A 21402-nucleotide genomic window follows, 5' to 3' on the forward strand; every position below is an offset into this window, starting at 1 on the left:
TCCCCTCCAGGCTTCCTTGCTCTGTTTTGGCTGCCAAGAGGAGGTCATCAACATACATGATCAGCACACAGTCTTCAGGCAAACTGCAGTCTTGTAACTGTTGTTTTAGTGCATGATTAAAAATTCCTGGGGATAAAACAAACCCCTGGGGTAACCTGTTGTAAGAGTATTGACAACCCCTGTAAGTGAAAGCCACGCAAGCCTTGCATTCCTCTGCTAAAGGGATACAGAAAAGTGCATTAGCTACGTCAATACATGTAAACCAATTGTGTTCAGGTGTTATCACAGAAAGTGCAGTGTACGGGTTAGGCACTGTCAACGATGGTGTAGCCACAACAGCATTGATTGCTCTCAAATCATGTACCAACCTGTACTTGCTTGTGCCTGGTTTGGGAACCGGAAAAATAGGTGTGTTCCACCTAGATTTGTATGGTGTAATAACACCTCTCTCTAGGAGACCTTTTACTGTTGCGGCCACACCCTCGTCCACCTCAGGTTTGTTGCGGTACTGTGGAATCCAGATGGGGTCAGGTGTTTTCAGCTGAAAGTAAACTGGAGACATATTACAAAAACCTACATCTGTTGGTCCCTGGGACCAAAGATCCTCAGGTACATTTTTAATGATGTCTGCTGCCCCTTCACTATCTGACAGCTCTCTACCATGGAATCTAGAAACCTGCACATGCTCTAGAACTCCAGTGTCTCGTGTATAACCCCCTATCCAATAGGCTTTGTTCTTAGGTGAATATTTAACTTTTGTTTTCTCTGTGGGCTCCCAATCCTGGGTGACCAGTAATATTTATAAACGATATGTGAGGTGCTGCTGTGTCTGCCATCTCATACCATTTAAACTGCTCTTCTGTCAGCTTCACTGGAGCTGCCACTCCTTCTTTACTCACGAAAAGTCCTGCTCCCTCCAATACCCATCTGTCGCCCTCCACTTCCTGAAACATTTCTTCATAATTGGTTATGTCATTTCTGTCATAAAACAATGTACAATGTAATGGGTCTATTGGGGGTAAATAGATGTCTAACGTGGAAATCCATGATCGGTAATTATTATACAATTCCATTGCTGTGCCCCACGGTGGGCCATCATCTAGTTTCACCCAGTAAAGGTCAGCTGCCTCCTCCTCACCACATGAGGTCAGCATCCACTGGCTGTCTGTCGTGTTACCTGAGAGGGAACAGTTAATAGTTGTACCATCTGGAAATGTTACTATAACCCCTTCTGCCGAACACAGAATACTAGCCCCTAATTTTATCAACAGATCTCTCCCCAAAAGAGGAATGGGAGCATTGCTGGAGAAAAGGAACGAGTGTGATAAGCATTGATTTGCCACTGTGATAAGCCACTTCTACTTTAAATGGTTTTGTCTTAGGCCAGTTTTCTACCCCCCCAGAGAACCCGACGACCGCCACAGTTTTGTCACTCAAATCAGATTGTTTTATGCCGCCTGTGACAGTCGAATAGGTGGCTCCGGTGTCCACCAGAGCTTTTAATGGTTTGTTGTTTACCATTAAAGTCATGAGAGGTTCAGCCCTTCCCCCCATGTCAGTTCTCTGAAGGCTTCTTCAACAATCCCCCGCGCCACCCCCCTGGAGGTTGGAGGGTGGTGGAGGGTGTTGCCCCGGGTTGTATGGGGTTTGTGGTTCCCTGCCGCGACCACCGGCACCACCTCCTCGGGGACCCCATCCCCCCGCAGGTGGACCGTCATTTTGATCCTGTGCCTGTGGACAATTTCTCATCCAGTGATCTGCTTTACCACACACGAAACAATTTCCCCCGCGTTGCTGTCTTCCTCCAAAAGATCCCCTCCCTCTATTATTACTCCTCCAATTACCTCTTTGTCTATTTCCCCTCCCCCTGCTGCATTAGCTTGTGTATACCTTTTGGGTGCTTCCCAGGGTCCCTCAAAATTACCTTCTGCATAGGGTGGGCCTTCATATGGGTAAGAGGGTGGTTGATGAGATTGCTGTGGCATTTGCTCACTTTTTTTCCCCCCCTCATTTTTGGCCTTTTCTAACTGCAATTTCAACAGCTGTGTCTTTACCTTCACTAATTCTTGTTCCTCCGTGCCTGCTTTTTCTACAGCCCTATCTGTGTGGTGGACTAAATGTCTCTCCCATACCTCGTTGCTGGCAATTGGAATGTCAGGGTTATTTTCCATCACTTGTTTAACGCCATTAGGGGCACCTGCCATAACTGCTGCTCTAAATATGTCTCGTGTGATAGGGTTGTTCAAACTATTTTCTTCCACCATCTGTTCCCACTCAGCCGCGCACCTGAAATAATAAGCAGCACCCGTCTCACCTGGCTTTATGCAAAACTTAATGTTTTGGTATACGGTGGGCGGCAATGGATACAATCGTCTAAGTGCAACGCCCACGCTTGTGCACACTCCTGAAAAGGGTGTGTCATTTGGCGCTCTAAGGTTTTGGGCTTCGAGTTCAAAACTACCCATTTGAGAGGCTGTCAAAATCTGACCCAACAGACACCTTATGTCACCCAAAGCCAAAACGGTGCCATGACTCAAGGCGGTTAGTTTACTCAACCACCTAAAACCTCCTGATGTAATAGGTGGAAGCTTACTAGCAATGGCGGTCATGTCGCTGTGTGACCAAGGCTGGTACTGCACCCCTGTCCTTTTGGCCAATAATGGCGCTTGTAGCCCTGTATACAATTGTTCTGCATGGTTACTCATAGCCTGTCCTCTTTGCTGTGGCTCGTCATCGGTGATGATCAATTGAAACGTTAGACAAATCCTGCTCTCTTTCCCTTCCCCTAGTATGTTTTGCTATTGGCTCCTCATCCATTACCATCGTTCCCTTAATACATACTGTGTGCATTGTGCTATGGGCCTGACCTGTTGTGTGTTCAGGGTTAGATGCACTTAAACTGCCCTCTTCATCTTCGCTTCCTTCTCCATTACTACTACCACCATTTCCCTCTGGAAGCTCCATGTGTTCTGCTACATTGCTCATTCACCTGCTCTCATGCGGCACGTACCTGTCCTGTTACTACCCTGCCCAGGTATTTTACCTCTTGTCTAAGCTCTTCTAATTCTTTCACATCGCATTCTAGGGTTCCTTCTTTTACTTCAACCATAACCTGTTGTTTGCTGAGAGTTGAATTTGGTGAAGTGTATGGTGGGGGCTGAGTGAGGGTTGGATACAATGGGCGGTACTGTTCAGGGGCGGTGCTGATGACTTAGGCTCATTGCTTCCTTTCTGCACTTCCTGTCTTTCTACAGTCTCTGAAACAATCACTTCCTCTGTCTTTGTTCTGTTCCTAGCTGGTGAGAGAGCTCTTGCTATGAGAGCAAATCGAGTCCACTTTCTTAACTGTTTTTCTAGTTTCCTCTCTTCATTTTTTCGTTTACCTGCATTATACCACTTGGCTTTTTCTCTGTCATTTCCATGTCTAATCAATCTACAATGGGCCTTTTTTTCCACATTTCTAATTTTAGGCGCCAATGGTACCAACATTTCTCTACTTCTCTCTGTCTTTGTTTTCTGTCTTTAGGCTCAGTCTGCGCTAATAACATATCTGTGATATTTTTCCATTGCATCAATACCGGGGGACACCCATTTTCATCACACTCTTTTTGAAACTCGGCCATTTTTATCTAAATAAATCTTTCACAAAATTTTACACTACGGAAATGAACACACAATCAAACAAGCATTTTCATACAATTATTTCAACTTCACGCATTCAGTCGAACACACAATATACGTTTCTTCCACATTTACAGTTGACAATTTGAACACAGAATTTGTGACTCGCAGATCACGGGACTTTCTCGCAACAGAATTTACGGCTCTCTTGGCCGACAGAATTTATGGCTCTTTTAGCCGAAGGACTCAAACCTAACAGAATTTGTGATACGCCGATCACGGGACTTCTTTCCCAACAGAATTTGTGACTCGCCGATCACGGGACTATCTCCCTACAGAATTTACGGCTCTCTTGGCCGAAGGACTCAAACCTAACAGAATTTGTGATACGCCGATCACGGGACTTCTTTCCCAACAGAATTTGTGATTTGCTAATCACGGGACTTCTTTTCCCAAGAAACCTTTTAAATCTGACTTTTTTTCCTCTTTTAATCAATTATTTATTATATATTGACCGAGGGCGTTGCCAAGCTTAACACAGAATAATTTAGATTTAGTGAATGGCAGAATTTGAATAAACAGGTTTCTGCTTACCTTTAATTATGCCGCGCAGTCTTTTGTGTTAAGTCTGTCTCAGCCTCACGGTGATCTCTCAGATCGATTCTCCAAACCGTGTCCCCTTGTTCCAAATCACGTCTGAGGTCACCATTTGTAGGACTCAATGATCTTTGCTAGTCCTGTGTGTTCAAAATTTGGAAGGATGAGGGGAACAAACTGTTTTAAAAGTAATAGAGTTTATTCATCAGATTTAAAAGGTCTTCACATCGATGGTTTGTTGCCGTCTCCATACGAGTCCAGTCAACAACACAAAAAAAGTTCCACACATACATTATATACAGGAAAGAGAATATGTTAATGTCTTCTGCTCCCCCTCCGCCTCCGGGTCGTAATTCCCTGAGCAACCAATCAGGTCCTGTTGGACTCTTGCTAACCACGTTCCGTTCTCTGCAAGAGCATCTGGCCGGAAATCTTGTTTGCAAGTTGAATTGCCTTCTGTGTCCATGTAATTAGACAAAATTTCAATGGTTATATAGCACACAATATGGTTAAAACAAAGGTTATATGATTAAAACATATCTATTAAACTTTAACAATGTCACGTGGGAAAATTCATTTGATTAAAACAAAATTACTCATCCATTTCTATATCGATTGATCTTAATTCCCACAAGCTGCAGTTCCTAGTTTCATTGGTAAAGGAAGCACAGCATAAAGCAATATTTTACCTTGATTATATATGGAAGTAAAATATTTATAAAACAATAAACTTTTAATGTACATGAAGAGTAATCCCAACAGTATCTGTTATATATGGGTGCACTGATGATGAGGTCCAGGTGATAGTGATTAGTAATCGGGTGACAATGAGCGAGTGAATGATTGAGTGGGCGGAGTGAGGGAATGAGTGGAGGGAGGTGGTGATGGAATTCTGACAGTATGTTAGGCTGCTTTGCAAAAAAAGTGAAAAACGCCATATAAATCAAATGGAATTGAATTAAGGATCATCATGTCTGTGTTTAGTGGTCGATGTTGGGTTTGTAAAATGCAGGGTTGTATTATAAACTAAACGATTATTTAGAACATCCCAATTCTAAAATAGAACCCCACCACCAGTCCCCTTGACCCAATCCCCTCCCATCTCCTTCAGGCCATATCCAGCACACTCACGCACATCATCAACACCTCTCTGCTCACCGGCACTTTTCCATCCACATTCAAACAGGCCCAGGTCACGCCCCTACTTAAGAACCCACATTGGACCCCGCTACTACCGACAGTTACAGACCTGTCTCTCTCCTCCCTTTAATTGCTAAAACTCTTGAAAGGGCAGTTTTCAACCAAGTTTCTTTACACCTATCCCAGAACAAACTACTGGATGACAAGCAGTCTTTTTTCAAAACAAACCACTCCACTGAGACGGCACTGATATCGGTCACAGAAGCACTGCGGCTAGCCAAGGCGGAATCCAAATCCTCGGTCCTGATTTTTGTCTCGAGAGAAAGTTTAATTGATTGTTAATTCAAAAAATATTATAATTTCATCATTCCTTTGACATATGAAAGCAAACCAAACAAAAAAATGTTTTAAGTAGATATTAGCCGTCTAGATTCTTTTCTGTGATCAGATGCAAAAGGCAGGATTCAGAAAGCAGCGCAATCCAGAGGTAAAAATCACAAGTTAATAACTATGTCAACCATTGATTTGTATGTACTATTTAAAATAGCTTATTCAGAACCTCTAGTCAAGTCAAGTCAGCTTTATTTTTATTGTGCTTTTTACAATTTTCATTGTTACAAAGCAGCTGTACGAGAAAACATTGACTATAAGCAAAACATATAAGGTTATGCAAGTCAAAACACAGGTCAAATATTAGACAGACTATAGGTTCCTATATGCAGTGTTAATTAAATTAAACTACAAAATTCTAGCAGCCCCCCCGGCCAGGCAACCAGTGCAAAACAGTATGCAAACGGTGGCGAGGAACCCAAAACTCCATTGGAGGAGAAAAAAAACCTCGGAGGGAAACCAGGCCTAACCAGGGGATTCCAGTTCCCCTCTGGCAAAAGCTGCAGCCTCTGCTCAAGCTTGACAGTGCTTGCACAACAAGGCAAAATAAAAAATAATTAGATTTAAGATTATCATTAATAGTTTTGTAGAGTTGCCACGTTCTTTGTCCAGCTCTATCATCACAGCATTCGTCAGGTCTGTGCATGGACTGCGTCCTGCCGGCTCTGGTAACCTTGGACTGCGTCCTGCCCGCTCTAGTAACCCTGGAACAATGAGACAAGACTGGCTGAGAGGAGTACTGTTCTGCACTCTTTGATGCAACAAATGCATCAGGTTGTTATTGGAAGTGTTCCTGGTTCCGGTTCTAACAACACTCTGAGCCAGACGGTATGTTCACAGTCAGTCCTAGAGAGCCTGAAAAACATCACCTGCACTGTAAAAAAAACCTGTAATTACAGAATTTTACTGTTTCAATTTCATTTTTTTCTGTATTTCTGAAAAACAGGGAAAAAAATCTAATTACAGAAATAGACTGCAAATTTGTTTTATTTTACAGATCTGTTCTTTATATTTAAAAAGAAATAGGCTGAAAATGTACAATGTTTATTTAAAAGAAAGTATCTGTATATAATTGACAAAAACTTTTTATTATGTGGCGCACAAATAAAATGGACATGTGACCTATGGTGTGACATTAATTAATTAATATTAATGTTTATAATATAAAGGTGTAATGGAAATTTTCTAGTCTAGCTTCTTGATGTGTCTATCTATATGTTTATAAAGTTTTTATCCATGTTTTCTTCTCTATGTTATCATGTTTTTCTCTATACGCGTCATACCACTCTGCCTTTGCCCTCGAGCAGAGGCCAAGATGTTCTGTTTGGAATAACGGGCATCACTTCTCGGAAACCAGCTCGGGATTCTGGCTAGGGGGCAAAGGGAGGGGTTTTCACGTTTTAATATATAAACTCTGGGTGCAGAAGGAAAGAGCGCCTTTGCTCTGCACCATGCTCATTGCTTACGATGCAGATTAAACGACAATAAAATACTTTGCAAAGTACCTGATGTCTCTGTGTGTTGCGTTTGTCAAAATTGACTCACCTTGATTAAGGAATAAGAAAATTCCACAACAATTTGGCGACGAGGTATGGGATCACAAGGCTGACGGAGAACGGACTAGAGTTGACTGATCATCCTGGACATAGCAAATCCAGCTCTAACCCCATACAGGGATGAGAGAACTTTACTCCAGACCCCAAGCTGACGTGATCCCAAAAGAACTCAGTGCAAGGCACAAAAAGGAAAAGTGGTGAGTCAGGTAGATTTCTGAACAGTCTGGAACGAAAGGGGAGACTACTTAGCGCTAAACAGTCTGGGGGACTGCTTAAAACAGTCTGGTTAAAGAGGGGAGACTACTCAGAATCGAGAGATTCTAAACAGTCTGGGGGACTGCTTAAAACAGTCTGGTTAAAGAGGGGAGACTACTCAGAATCGAGAGAGATTCTAAACAGTCTGGGGGACTACTAAGAAATGATATGGATAAACCAACATACAGAGAAATGAGGAAAATTGGGGAACGGGAAGTTTACAAGGTGTACCCTATCTGAAAGAAAAAGCAAACTTTCCTGAAAACGGTACATTTAGTACCACAAAATTAGGGAAAATAAGAGAACACATGGGGAAAAAGGACATATTTAAAATGTCTACAAAAGAAAGGGAAAAATATGACGAAGCGTGTAAATGTTTAGAATTATGGGAAAAGGAAGCAAATAGACGTGACTATGTTTTTAAAGAAATGGCATTTGAAGAACTGCCACCACCGAAAACTCCATTGTACCCTGTTTTGCTTGAATATAATGATTTAACCCCTCTGTCTCCTTTACCCCCATCTATGACTTGTTACAAAAACCAACCGGAGGATGATTGTGTCCCTCCTCACCGACATCTGAACCCGATCGAGGCAGCTCCAGTGCCCCCACCAGCACCAGTGCCGCACATGCCACAGCCCGTGGTAACCCCAAAGCAGGATAAAGACCATCCAGCCCCTCCGGTCGCCAGAGTTCCCGTGACGAGAGGAGCGGTAAAAAGACAGACACAGACGGATACTTCACCCGCATGGCAGAATACGTCTAACGACCTTTATCGCAAAGAATCTTTCGATGAAGATGGACAGCAGTTCCCTATGGTCGAGGTGGCAGGTCCAGGGGGACCCGAACTAGTTTTTAGACCCTGGACCAAAGCCGAAATGAAAGAGGCAGCTGAACATCTCAGTTCAGCAGAGAAAGGGGGAGTATTGATGGCTGAAGAACTTTTGACATTTTGCAAGGAATTCTCACCCTCAACGAGAGAATTAGAGAGACTGCTGAAAGTCAAACTAAAACCATCTGACTTAAGAAAGCTACAGGGTAAATGGCCTGTGGAGGATAAGAGAAGGGAACATGTCGATTGGTCGCACGCAAGCAATGCTGAGTACAGGAGGATTCTGGAAGAATTCTTAGAAGGACTAAAATCTACTTTTCCCAAAGCTCTGAATCTGGATAAGATCGCTGCTTGTGTGCAAAAGACTGATGAAAGAGTGGAGGATTTCTTGGCCAGACTGGAGGAAGTATTTAAAGAACATTCTGGACTTCAACCTGATTCAGACGGACCAGACATTGGTCCGTTCGAAGGACATCTCAGATCCACTTTTCTGCGGAACCTCAGAGAAGAGCTGAGACGAGAAGTGGAAAAATCGTGCATCGAGCCAGATCGCGCGAGAATGAGCGAGATCGTCCGTCATGCTGTACACGCCGAAAGACAAACAGGCAAGAAAGAGCTTCAGAAGAAAAACACACAAGATAAAGAACTCCACATGGCTCTAATGAATATCGGAGGAGAACACGGAAGAAAAGGAAGATGGCGAGGGAGTGGAGGTTTTAAACCCTCTGGCATGTATGGAGAGAAGTGTTTCAATTGTGGAAGAACGGGGCACTGGCACAAAGATTGTCCTGAGCCTCGGAGATCGCGGAGGTCAAGAGAAAAGGTAGATGGAAGTGAGGAGGTGAGGCATCATTCCGAGGGTGGTGAGTATGATTTCCCTTAGCATATGCAATGAAGAAATGCTTTTTCCTACTGTATGCAATGAAGATCTGCTTAGCTCACATTCCATGATGAATGAAAACGCTTTCTGAACTTTGCTAAAATGCACAATGCTTGTGTGAAACAAACCGCTTGAATTTTTGATAGATTCAGGGGCAACAAATAGCCTACTGTGATTCACAAGAAGTGTTTAAATTTGCCAGAGTCTAAACTAGCTGTGTTTTCCCTAAATGCTAGTGGCTCTAATGTAAAATAATTTATGTCAAAAGGGTGCAATGTGAGTTGGGGAGTGACAAATTTCAACACAGGTGTCTCATGTCTGACTGCTGCCCGATTCATTTGCTGGGCAGAGTCATAATGTGTATGATGACAGATTGAGCATGATACCAACACGACCCGAGTGCAGCGCTCGTACAGCTGTACGATGTAGTTTTGAATTACGTAAGTACGATGTAGAATGTATTGCCTCACAGAGCCTCATGACGTTGATTACAATGGTGTGGGGAGCTGTGGGTGTTTTGCTGACAAATATGCGCACGCCATAGAATGGGTTAAAAGGGACGACGTGCAATATTCAAATTTGTTGCACGCCCATCGTGAGAATCATGCCTGTCTGTCAGCAACAAGGGGACTTGAAGTGTTTTCACACACAAAAAGATTTATGAAGAAATTTTGGGAAAGGTGCCCGTACAACTGTTGATAACAGGAAAATATTATGTTTAGTTGTTTAGGAACTGTGAGCCTGTTGTGATAACGCCCAAGGGTAATTTTCGTCCACGCAAACAGCAATACCCCCTCAAAACAGAAGCCTCAAACTAGAAGCCCTCAATGTCATAAGGCCAATATTTAATGAGTTTAAAAAGATAAAAAAATAAAGGCATAGTTGTGCCATGCCCAAATTTACCGGTGCGCAGGCCTTTGTTTCCAGTTAAAAAGATAAGAGAAAAGAACACAAAGTAAATGTCTCCAAAGTCCAGCTGGCAAAACGATTTGTTCATTTTTGGGTCACGAAATTACTGACCGCGGCAGGCAGCTGTCCGCAAAGCGTGTCTGCAATTACAGACATCGCAAGTCCAAAAGCAAAGAAGCAATTGATATCATTTTTAGGGACCAGTTCTCTGCTCAGACAGCAGAGCTCAATGCACTCACACACGCATGCAAATTATCAAAGAATAAAAATGTAGACATTCACACAGAGAGTAGAAATGCATTTGGTGTAACTCATGATTTTGGCACACTGTGTAAACACAGAAACTTTTTAAAAGCTGATGGTAAAAACATTCTTAATCACACACCGGTTGCTGATTTACTATCTGCCATTATTCTCCCAATTGCCATTGTTGTGTGTGACTATGCCACACACACTTTTGTATCTGAAACTATTTTTTGCAGGAAGCCGACGAGCTGACCTTGCAGCAAAGCAAGCAACATCAGAGACAGACAGATTGTCTCCAGAAATCACTAACAAAACTCTTTCTCTTGCAGAGATGCAAACATTTTGCAGAACCAGCTGAGCGTGCACTCTGGAAGGAGTGCTCATGTAAATACACAGACAATGTTTGGGGGGGCCCAAATGGCCTCACCTGTTTGCCAAAACATTTTTTCCCTGCTTTTGCAATTTTGACACATGGTCTAGACCACGTGTCAAAAGGGGGGATGTTACAAGCAATGTGTTTTTGTGTTTTTTGCTCTCAAAATGTTTGTGCAGGTCAAAAGAGCAGTAGCAATGGAGCTGACAAATCATTACACAGCTTCCAGGAAGTCATGGGAAAGACACGCCTCCCACTGCAAAAAGGTCTCCAAGGAGTGGCAACTCCAACCATAGGCCCATCAAAATGGCATCCACAATGGCTCTTCGCAATGGTCGTGCAGACAAAGGGAATCAACTGTTCGAAGTCGGGGATGCATCGAACCCCGAGAAATTAGAGATTATAGAATTTTGTTTTTGTGCAACACTATATTCCAAGTTTAATAAAATGGTATGGGGAGGGACAGTGTTACCCTAATTCTGCTAGGTACTGGGGAACAAATATGTATTTGTGTAGAGGTACGTGTACCTCAGGTGATGTGGTGGATAAGGCAACAAAATTTGAAAATGTGGGCCATTATGTCCCCTGGGACGGCCAAATAAAAAGGCAAAGGAGAAAGTTTTAGACTAGCTGTAACTCAGAAAAATTTTAGTTATGAGGGAACGGGAGCAACTTCCCAAATAAGAGTGGAAATATGGAAAGTGACGAAGGCTGAAGCAGGTGGTGTTACCGATTCTAGTGGGATTTTAAGAACTGTTTAGATAGAAGAATGAAACCTGTAAGAGAAAGGGCGTTGCTCATCTTACATGGTCAAAGTATAAAGATTTTGGTTATCATATATGATAAAAGGGGGGAATGTAATGGAAATTTTCTAGTCTAGCTTCTTGATGTGTCTATCTATATGTTTATAAAGTTTTTATCCATGTTTTCTTCTCTATGTTATCATGTTTTTCTCTATACGCGTCATACCACTCTGCCTTTGCCCTCGAGCAGAGGCCAAGATGTTCTGTTTGGAATAACGGGCATCACTTCTCGGAAACCAGCTCGGGATTCTGGCTAGGGGGCAAAGGGAGGGGTTTTCACGTTTTAATATATAAACTCTGGGTGCAGAAGGAAAGAGCGCCTTTGCTCTGCACCATGCTCATTGCTTACGATGCAGATTAAACGACAATAAAATACTTTGCAAAGTACCTGATGTCTCTGTGTGTTGCGTTTGTCAAAATTGACTCACCTTGATTAAGGAATAAGAAAATTCCACAACAAAGGATATACAAAATTAAATGGTAACTTCATTACATAGTTTCTCTCTAAAGTTTTGCCATCAAACCATAGGAAAAATGTGCATATTGATTGTATCTTTTTTTATTTGCCTTTATTTAGCCAGGAGAGAACCTCACTGAGATTAAAAATCTATTTTCCAGGAGTGTCCTGGCCAAGACAGGCGGCCCAGTTATACAAATACAACAAAGAAAAGTACATCACTCAATAAAATGTTACAGCATTAGAAGCATTTACAAATCATTAAATCGTTTTCAATTGCACACAAAAGTGTTTTGAATTTACAAATAGACACAAACTGATTCATACGCAATTTAATTTGAAGAGAGTTCCAGTGTGACGAAGCAGCATATTCAAAAGCAGTCTTACTTAAATTGGTTCGTGTTGAGGGTACATGAAGATTGTAAAAAGACTGAGAACGCAATGAATAGTTAACAACTACTTTTTGGCGAATCAAACAGCAGAGGTAGGATGGCAAAAAACCCAGAATAGCTTTATAAATCAGTAAATACCAATGCATTTTCCTTTGAATAGCAAGTGAGGACCAGGCAACTCTATTATATAGTATACAATGATGTGTAGAAAATGTACAATCCGTAATGAATCTTAAAGCACCATGATACACAGCATCCAAAGAAGCAAGAAGATAAGAGGTGGCATGATGTTTTCCATCCAGGGACTTCACAAGATAATTTAAAACTTTTAAAACAGCCGTAATGGTGCTGTGTTTTTTACGAAATCCTGATTGGTTTATAGACAAAAGTTTATGAGAATGTAAGTGCTGTATTAATTGTTCACTGATAAAACTTTTCAATAGTTTTGACAAGATACATAACTTTGAAATAGGTCTATAATTATCTAATAAGGTAGAGTCGCCCCCTTTCAACATAGGAACAACAAAAGCAGACTTCCAAATCCGTGGAATTTCCTTATTGTCAAGGAAAGATTGGATATGCTAATGGTTGTGAGATTATATTAGCCGCCAATATTAAGAACAAGGGTTCAATAAGATCAGGACCTGACGATTTATTCACATCTAAGTTTTGCAATGCAGAGTAGACACCAGAAGTAATAATATGATTAAAAACGAACTCTGTCGTCCATAGATGCCTTTCTGCATTAAGAAATTCAGAAGTGACAGTCGTATAATTATTAGTCTGAAACAATGACCCTGATTCCGCAAAGTGGCTATTAAAACAATTTAGCATTTGTGATTTATCCACTAATTTAATACCATCCTTTGTTATGCAATTGGGGAGACCTGAAACAGATCTATTACCAGTCAAAAATATTATATTTTTCCAGAACTTACCTGCATTTGCTGATTTTTCCATTTTATCAAGAAAATACTCTGCTTTTGCCTTCCTAATCGTAGCTGTACATTTATTACGAAGCTGCCTTAAATACAACCAATTAGGACTTAAGTTAGTTTGTCTAGCCTTAGCCCATGCAGCATCCCGCTCAAAAATAAGATCAGACAGTGCAGTTGAAAACCAGGGATTATCCCGAGATTTAACTCTAATTTTTTTTAAGGAGCATGCTTATTAATAATCAAAATTAAATTATCATAAAAATAATTCCAAGTGCTCTCAATATCTGAAGTTAACGTTATTTTTCCCCAATCAAATTGAGCAAGGTCAAATAAAAAACCTTGTGAGTGTTTCGTGATAATTCGTGGTTTCTGCTTAGAAGTTTTAATATCTCTTGCTACTGCAACAACACAATGATCACAAATATTGAAGCTAGGGAATATTTATGAGTGGCATTTGTGAGCACAAGATCCAATAATGTGGATTTTTCTGGAAACTTCAAATAAGGTCTTGTCTGTGAATCTACCAGTTGAAAAAGATTATAAGTATCGCGAAACTATTTGAAACCATCAGATACCGGAAGCAACCAATTTAAATTAAAATCACCCATTAATATCACTTCTTTGTAATTCAAAGAGGCCAAAGAACTCGCTAACGAGGTCATAGTATTAGTAGCCGATGGAGGTCTATAACATCCTACTATAGTTAGTTGACATGCCTTTGAGAAAGACAGATTAACAGCTAATAGTTCATGCTGTTTAACTATCGATTCTGAAAGTAGCATAGTAGCCTCATGGCATTCTTTAACATAAATTACGACCCCCCCCCCACCCCTTTTTGGTATATCCGCTCTAAAAGCATTATAACCAGTGATGTTGATCTTTTTGTCTAAAATAGTTTTGTTGAGCCAAGATTCTGTTATTATTATAACATCCGCATTTGTGCTTCTTGCCCAGATATGAACCACATCCAATTTCGATAACAAACTACGAATATTAACATGGATAAAACCCAAACCTGACCTAGATTTGAGTTCAGTTGGAGTAGTAAAAGTAGGAGCGCATCTATTGTATGGACCTGGATTTGGCAATACATTTCCAGATATTAGTAACATAAGGACTATAAAGCTCCTACGCCTAGCTTGTTTGATCATTTCTTCTAGTCAGACCCACATAGAGAGAATAATTTATACAATAGTTCTCTTCCTTTGTTAAAGCACACCTGGTACAATCTACATATATAAAAAACCAAGGATATAACTTAAAACAATATTGTTTGAACGGAACAATGCTTGTAGACAGGCCACTACATTGCCAACTGTCGACATTTGCAGATGGTAAATTGCACATTGAAGATGAAACGTGAACAGACCTACTGTCTCTGATGGGAATTTGGTTAGGCAACCAAATGAGTAGTGCATGCAGTTATTAAGCGCCACATTATCCTCCAGAGTCCCCAGCCATAGAGTTCAAATAAGGCCATAAAACGACACAATACGTCCTAGGAATCCCCCGGGGTTCTCTCACACGTCCGTCAGTAAGTAGGCACCTGCAGCAAACACCTCTGGTCAAAGAGGTGCAATGCCGCCGTTACCGATGCTCACTCCGCAGACACCCGCAGCAAGCACGGATTCCCGATCAAAGAGGCGCGACGCCGACTCCACCGATGCCCAATCCGAAGACACCCTCCGCAAACACAGATCTCTGGTCAAAGAGGTGTGATGCCGCCGTTACCAATGCTAAATCCGCAGACACCTGCAGCAAAAAGAATCTCCCTGACCGCACTTCTCCTTTAACCCAGACTTAAATCCAGGACTTGAGTGCGGTGCGAAGGAATAACCGCTACAAAGTTCATACTCCAGACAGAAAAAGTCGATATGTTAAAAGTCCAACTCCAATCCCCAAGCCGTTAGCCATCAGGCAGATTTGACCATTTTAAGACCGGTGTAACAATACAACACTGTTTACAAACGCATCCACACTTAAAATAACAGTAATCCTTTTAAACGAAAATAAATTGAGTGAGACAACAGTGCACAAACATCAACAGACTAACGAGCCGCCATCTTGGATTTTTCTTTTTATTATATAACCTATTGTACAATCTCCTGGAATAGGAGTAAGAAACGATATGACCCAGCCAGCATTAAGATTTGACATTAAGTGCAGAGACATCCTTGCGTTTTCTTTTGTCGTTTCACTGGATCGAGTTTGATATCGCGATAGATTGAGGCGCTCGTGTGTTCACACCAAGCGCCAGTGATTTACATGTTATGTCAATACAAAGACACGATGACTTACTTACCAATGACGCGTTTGGAGTTGATAAATCTGAACTTTGGCGAAAATTCGCACCGCGTTAACCAATGAGGAGCTTGCTCTAGTAGGGCCGTGAGCGAGCGGTAGAAGCCCCTCCCATGACCCGAATTCACGTCTGAATTTCACGCGGGAATGAAGCGAGTTAACTTCAGGGTCAGAAAACGCGTGCTTTTAATCGCCGTATTAATATTGAAACGCCGACTTCTTGATGCTAAACTAACGTCACACGCTGCCATGCGTTTAATTAACGCCGATTGCCGTTAAGTTAACGTCACACGTCACTCAAAATGCAAATGTAATAGCTCATTTGCATAGCCCGTCCTTTTCTAGTTTGCGGGCTCTACGGCAAGTCAGAGCATCCAGTTTGCAAAAGCGCGGGTCAAAGGGATTGATTTAAAATAAAGTTAGGAGTTAAATTCATTCTTCTTATGTCCACAGAACCTAGTCATCATTTTAGAAGACGCCTATCTGCAATAAGGGATCGCATAAATTCACAACATGATTGTTCTCCAGAGCATGGAGAACAAAGTCTTGTAGACAGGTAACATTAATGGATAATTATAACATCAGAAATGTATTGTTCATTTTTTAATACCAGTCAAATTAACCATGTTTTTTTGTGATAACCATGTTTTTTGGGTGCGTTGATTACTTTTGTCAAAACTATTGTTTTACTACAGTTGCCATGGTTTAACTATGGTTTTTAAAAACCATGGTATCAAAATGTGCTTATTTTGGGGTAACTATGGTTTTACAACAGTAACCATGATTTTTGGTATAATGTACTACATTATAATTACTATGACACCATTTTAATTTGTTGTATTATGTTGCACACAATTGAAACAAATGTATAGTATAATGCAATGTTAGTCACTTTTGGTAAATATGTCTGACAAATGCATAAATGTAAATTTAATGTACAAATGTACTCTAAAAGGTTCGAAATGTTTCGAAATAAAAATTCCTGTGGTCTGGTTCGTCCAAGGAGGGCACGTAGGAGAAATTTGACAGCCACATTTAGATTGACTCTTCTCAGGCCATGTGTTGAGCGCTTTACATCTTCGAGAGGTAAGACCTCTGCTGTGTTGTTTACTAAATTTTTTGTCAGGTTGACTGCAAACCATATGTTTGCAGAATTTGATCACATATTTGTAAATGTTTGCCCAGTAGATGCCATTACCAGTCAAAGGATAGTAGTGCAGAAAGAGCAGAGTGAGAGTCAGTTTGCAGAAACTCTCCAAAGCAGCTTCAAGGGAATGAATTTGAGTTGTGCAGGGTTGATGCACAAAGAGTGGTTTCTCCACTTTGTCTTGAAGTAAAAACACCAGCAGCAATAATTGATAGTGGACAGCTAGGACGATCAGCACTGTACATAAAAGAAAAGGTAAATTAGCAATGTTTTTTTGTCTTTAATTACTCTTAATGTGGTCAGTATTTGATTTATATTGTGTAGTTCTTCCCTAGATATGCAATAACTTTTATTTAAGGAAACATCTCATGACTTTATTGTTTAATCGATTCGTTTTCCATTTTTAGACTACTTATGCACTTGAACAAGTTGCCTCATCTCCAGCAGCTCCGGTGGCCTCATCTCCAGCAGCTCCAGTGGCCTCATCTCCAGCAGCTCCGGTGGCCTCATCTCCAGCAGCTCCAGTGGCCTCATCTCCAGCAGCTCCGGTGGCCTCATCTCCAGCAGCTCCAGTGGCCTCATCTCCAGCAACTCCGGTGGCCTCATCTCCAGCAGCTCCGGTGGCCTCATCTCCAGCAGCTCCGGTGGCCTCATCTCCAGCAGCTCCGGTGGCATCATCTCCAGCAGCTCCGGTGGCCTCATATCCAGCAGCTCCGGTGGCCTCATCTCCAGCAGCTCCAGTGGCCTCATCTCCAGCAGCTCCGGTGGCATCATCTCCATGTTTTTTGAAAATGTTTTCCTATCATTCAAGTGAACGTTCTGGGAACTAAAATAAAACTACCCGCTGAAAACAGTAAAGCAACATTGCTTGGTAATATCCTCAGAACGTTTTTAGAACAAAAAAATTCTAGCTGGGAGATCTCTGGTCAAAGAGGTGCAATGCCGCCGTTACCGATGCTCACTCCGCAGACACCCGCAGCAAGCACGGATTCCCGATCAAAGAGGCGCTCCGGTGGCATCATCTCCAGCAGCTCCGGTGGCCTCATCTCCAGCAGCTCCGGTGGCCTCATCTCCAGCAGCTCCAGTGGCCTCATCTCCAGCAGCTCCGGTGGCCTCATCTCCAGCAGCTCCGGTGGCCTCATCTCCAGCAGCTCCAGTGGCCTCATCTCCAGCAGATCCAGTGGCCTCATCTCCAGCAGCTCCGGTGGCCTCATCTCCAGCAGCTCCGGTGGCCTCATCTCCATAAGCTCCGGTGGCCTCATCTCCAGCAGCTCCGGTGGCCTCATCTCCAGCAGCTCCGGTGGCCTCATCTCCAGCAGCTCCGGTGGCATCATCTCCAGCAGCTCCGGTGGCCTCATCTCCAGCAGCTCCGGTGGCCTCATCTCCAGCAGCTCCGGTGGCCTCATCTCCATAAGCTCCGGTGGCCTCATCTCCAGCAGCTCCGGTGGCATCATCTCCAGCAGCTCCGGTGGCCTCATCTCCAGCAGCTCCGGTGGCCTCATCTCCAGCAGCTCCAATGGCCTTCTCTTCACCTGATCTGCTTGAAGATATTTATATCTGGGAAGAACATGAGGATGAGTAAGTGATATAATATTGATGTTATTGTTAAAACTTTTATAATTAAACAACAATTAAAATTAAGTTAAATTTCTCTTGTTTTCAGTGTGGATCTAAAGTCATTACTAACTAAACTGTTAAGCACAGTGAATTTTGAATTTGCACCTGCTTCCAACCAAATCAACACAACAAGAGGCAACATCTTGGAAAGTGCTATTAGAGCCTTTAAGCATCAGAGATTTAACCCAACGGCAAAATTAGATGTTGTGTTTCGAGATGATGATGGAGTAGGTGAAGGAGCTGCTGATGAAGGTGGTCCTACACGTGAATTTCTGACTTTGTTGATGAGGGAGATACACTCATGGGAAATTTTCGAAGGGGATGACTGACAGAAAGCTCTGTCATGCAATTCTAGAGGTAAGGCAATGTCTAATATTTATATTTGGCATATGTGTTTTACAAAAACAGTGTAAACCCCCCTCTTTATGATTGTGTGTGTGTGTGTGTGTACCAGGTGAAACTTGCGGTATGGGGAAAAACATGGAAATATCCAAATTAGTTGTCTGTGTGGGGGCATTTTTGGTCCCCTTAAGGAAACAAGCCTATAAATCATACAGAGTTATCTTTTTTGAAAATGTAAAAGAGCAGAAAGATTTCTGTGACTATTAGGTTTAGGGTATAGAATATACAGTTTGTACAGTATAAAAACCATTACGTCTATGGAATGTCTCCATAAAACATGGAAACCTAACGTGTGTGTGTGCGTTTGTGCGTGTGCGCGTGCGTGCGTGTGTGCATGTGCGCGTGCGTGCGTCAGCACTGTACAATGGTATGTACAAGCAAATTGGACAGATGATTGCTGTGTGCCTGGTGCATGGTGGTGTGGAGCCAAAACATTTTTCAGAAAGACTGTTCTGTCAGGTATGCAACATTCAGACCCCCGTACCAGACCTTCAAGAGATCATAGACTATGATTTCAGAGAAAAGATGATCAAGGTTAGTTAATGCATTAAATGTACATATATATAAAATGTATGTTGTATATACACAAGGTGTTTACATTGTATGTTTACAAAAATACTTAATATTGTGTTTAGTTGCTGGTTGTTATAAAACTCTTCTTTCTTAAATACGTTCTCAATTTAGATACAGTCGGCACAGAATGTACAGGATGCACGAGATGAAATACTGGAGGCTGATCAGCTATTGATGCTGGGGTCACTAAGGCACATCCACACCTTAGAGGAGAGAAATTATTTATTATAATCGGCCACAAAGTTCTTCCTGGAGAACAGGCTACGGCAGCGTTTCTCAAACTGTGGGGCGCGCCCCACAGGTGGGGAATAGAGACGTGACAGGTGGGGCGCGCCGAACGGGAGGAAATGTTCCTTTTTATGCCTTATATGGAAACGTGAGATCAAATCTTCCGGCATTTTGTATTCATGGTTACAAATAAAATTGTAGTGAGGTAGGCGGGGAGAGATCCGGGATTCGAGGCCGGTGCGTGAATGATAACGAGCTGTACGCGCACTGGTCTGGTATCACGGAGGAGATTGTGAAGCATAAGTGGACGAGCGACCGGACCCGTCAGTGAGAGAGGACCGGGCCCGGAAATTGTGTTTGTGTTTGTCTTTTACGTCCTTGTTTATGTTGTTAAATGTTCGCCGGTTCCCGCCTCCTTCCTTCCCTTCATGGAACTTTGTTACACTGGTGCCGCAAACCAATAGTACGGTGCGCGTACAGCTGACGCTCGTTATCATTCACGCAGCCGCCTCGAATCCCGGCTCTCGTCCCGCCTACCTCGCTACAGAAATTGTTAACCTTTTGAGCGGTATCCGGTTTGGTCCCATATACGGGATATTATTTCCGTGGCCCTGAGAATACGGTCCCGATATGAGATTTAGAATGTTCAGTGACGTAACTGCCAGATTCAAATTGTGCTTTCGCGCGTTGGTTTGCGCTGAGCCAGAGACGGACGAGCTCAGCGCTGTCATATACCAAAACTATGCAGTGTTTTCAACCTAATAATGTTTATTTTAGGTTTCATCCATTTAAATACACATAAGCACAAGTAAAACAATACATTTGGAGTTTGTAAAATACACACTCGTGTCTGTGGAAGCAGCAATAACAATCTATTCAAATATAATTTGACGACGTGTGTTATTCACATCAGACAGACATAGTGAAAGTAACTATAAAGTTTACAAGAGTTAAAGTTCTCGGAGTTCACCGGCCACTTTCTTGCATGTATTTCGGGAGAAACTGATGACAGACAAAACTCTCTGAACTGCGTCGTAAAGAAACATGGTTGCACCCGTCTCACGTAGATCAAGATTATTTATAAATGACCAAACACACTCACTTACACATTTTTGAGAATCGGAATATCAGATAGTTGATGACGTGGTAAGCAAGTTTGTGAATATTTTGAAATAAAAAAGAAACTAAGGCGATCTGTCATAAGGTGTGGCTGCGGTGTGTCACGTGACAAATATGACGTGTCGCCATGGAAACATTAAAGGGGTAATCATTACTAGTCTACATGGAGTCTATATTAAAAGAACATTAGATATGAGACCCCCTGAAAAACGTAACCTGGAACCGAAGTACCAAAATAACGTGACATCGGCATATTAATTGTAACGGAACAAACTTTCGCAGCCATATTTAAATGTTTTTTTACAGATTTCAAAATGGCACTTTTATATCTTTTCTATTTTTGAAATTAGTAGTGCACAGCTGCACTTTTATTTTCTCTATTTTTTTATTTCATGAAAGTTATTATGACACAGCTGCACTTTTATTTTCTTTATTTTAGAACTTTCTGTTATTTGATGTGTATAGTTTGTATTTTAGATACAACTTGTTACTCTGATTTGTTAGTTCAATAAATTGGAACATGTTAAGCTTGTTGCGCATTTCATTAGCATTGTGTTGGGGCGATGGGGGCAGGTGGGGCTTGAAAATTCCCCCTTGTCTAAAGTGGGGAATGACCAAAAAAGTTT

Source organism: Barbatula barbatula (assembly GCF_947034865.1).
Source record: "Barbatula barbatula genome assembly, chromosome: 6".
NCBI classification, from domain to species: domain Eukaryota; kingdom Metazoa; phylum Chordata; class Actinopteri; order Cypriniformes; family Nemacheilidae; genus Barbatula; species Barbatula barbatula.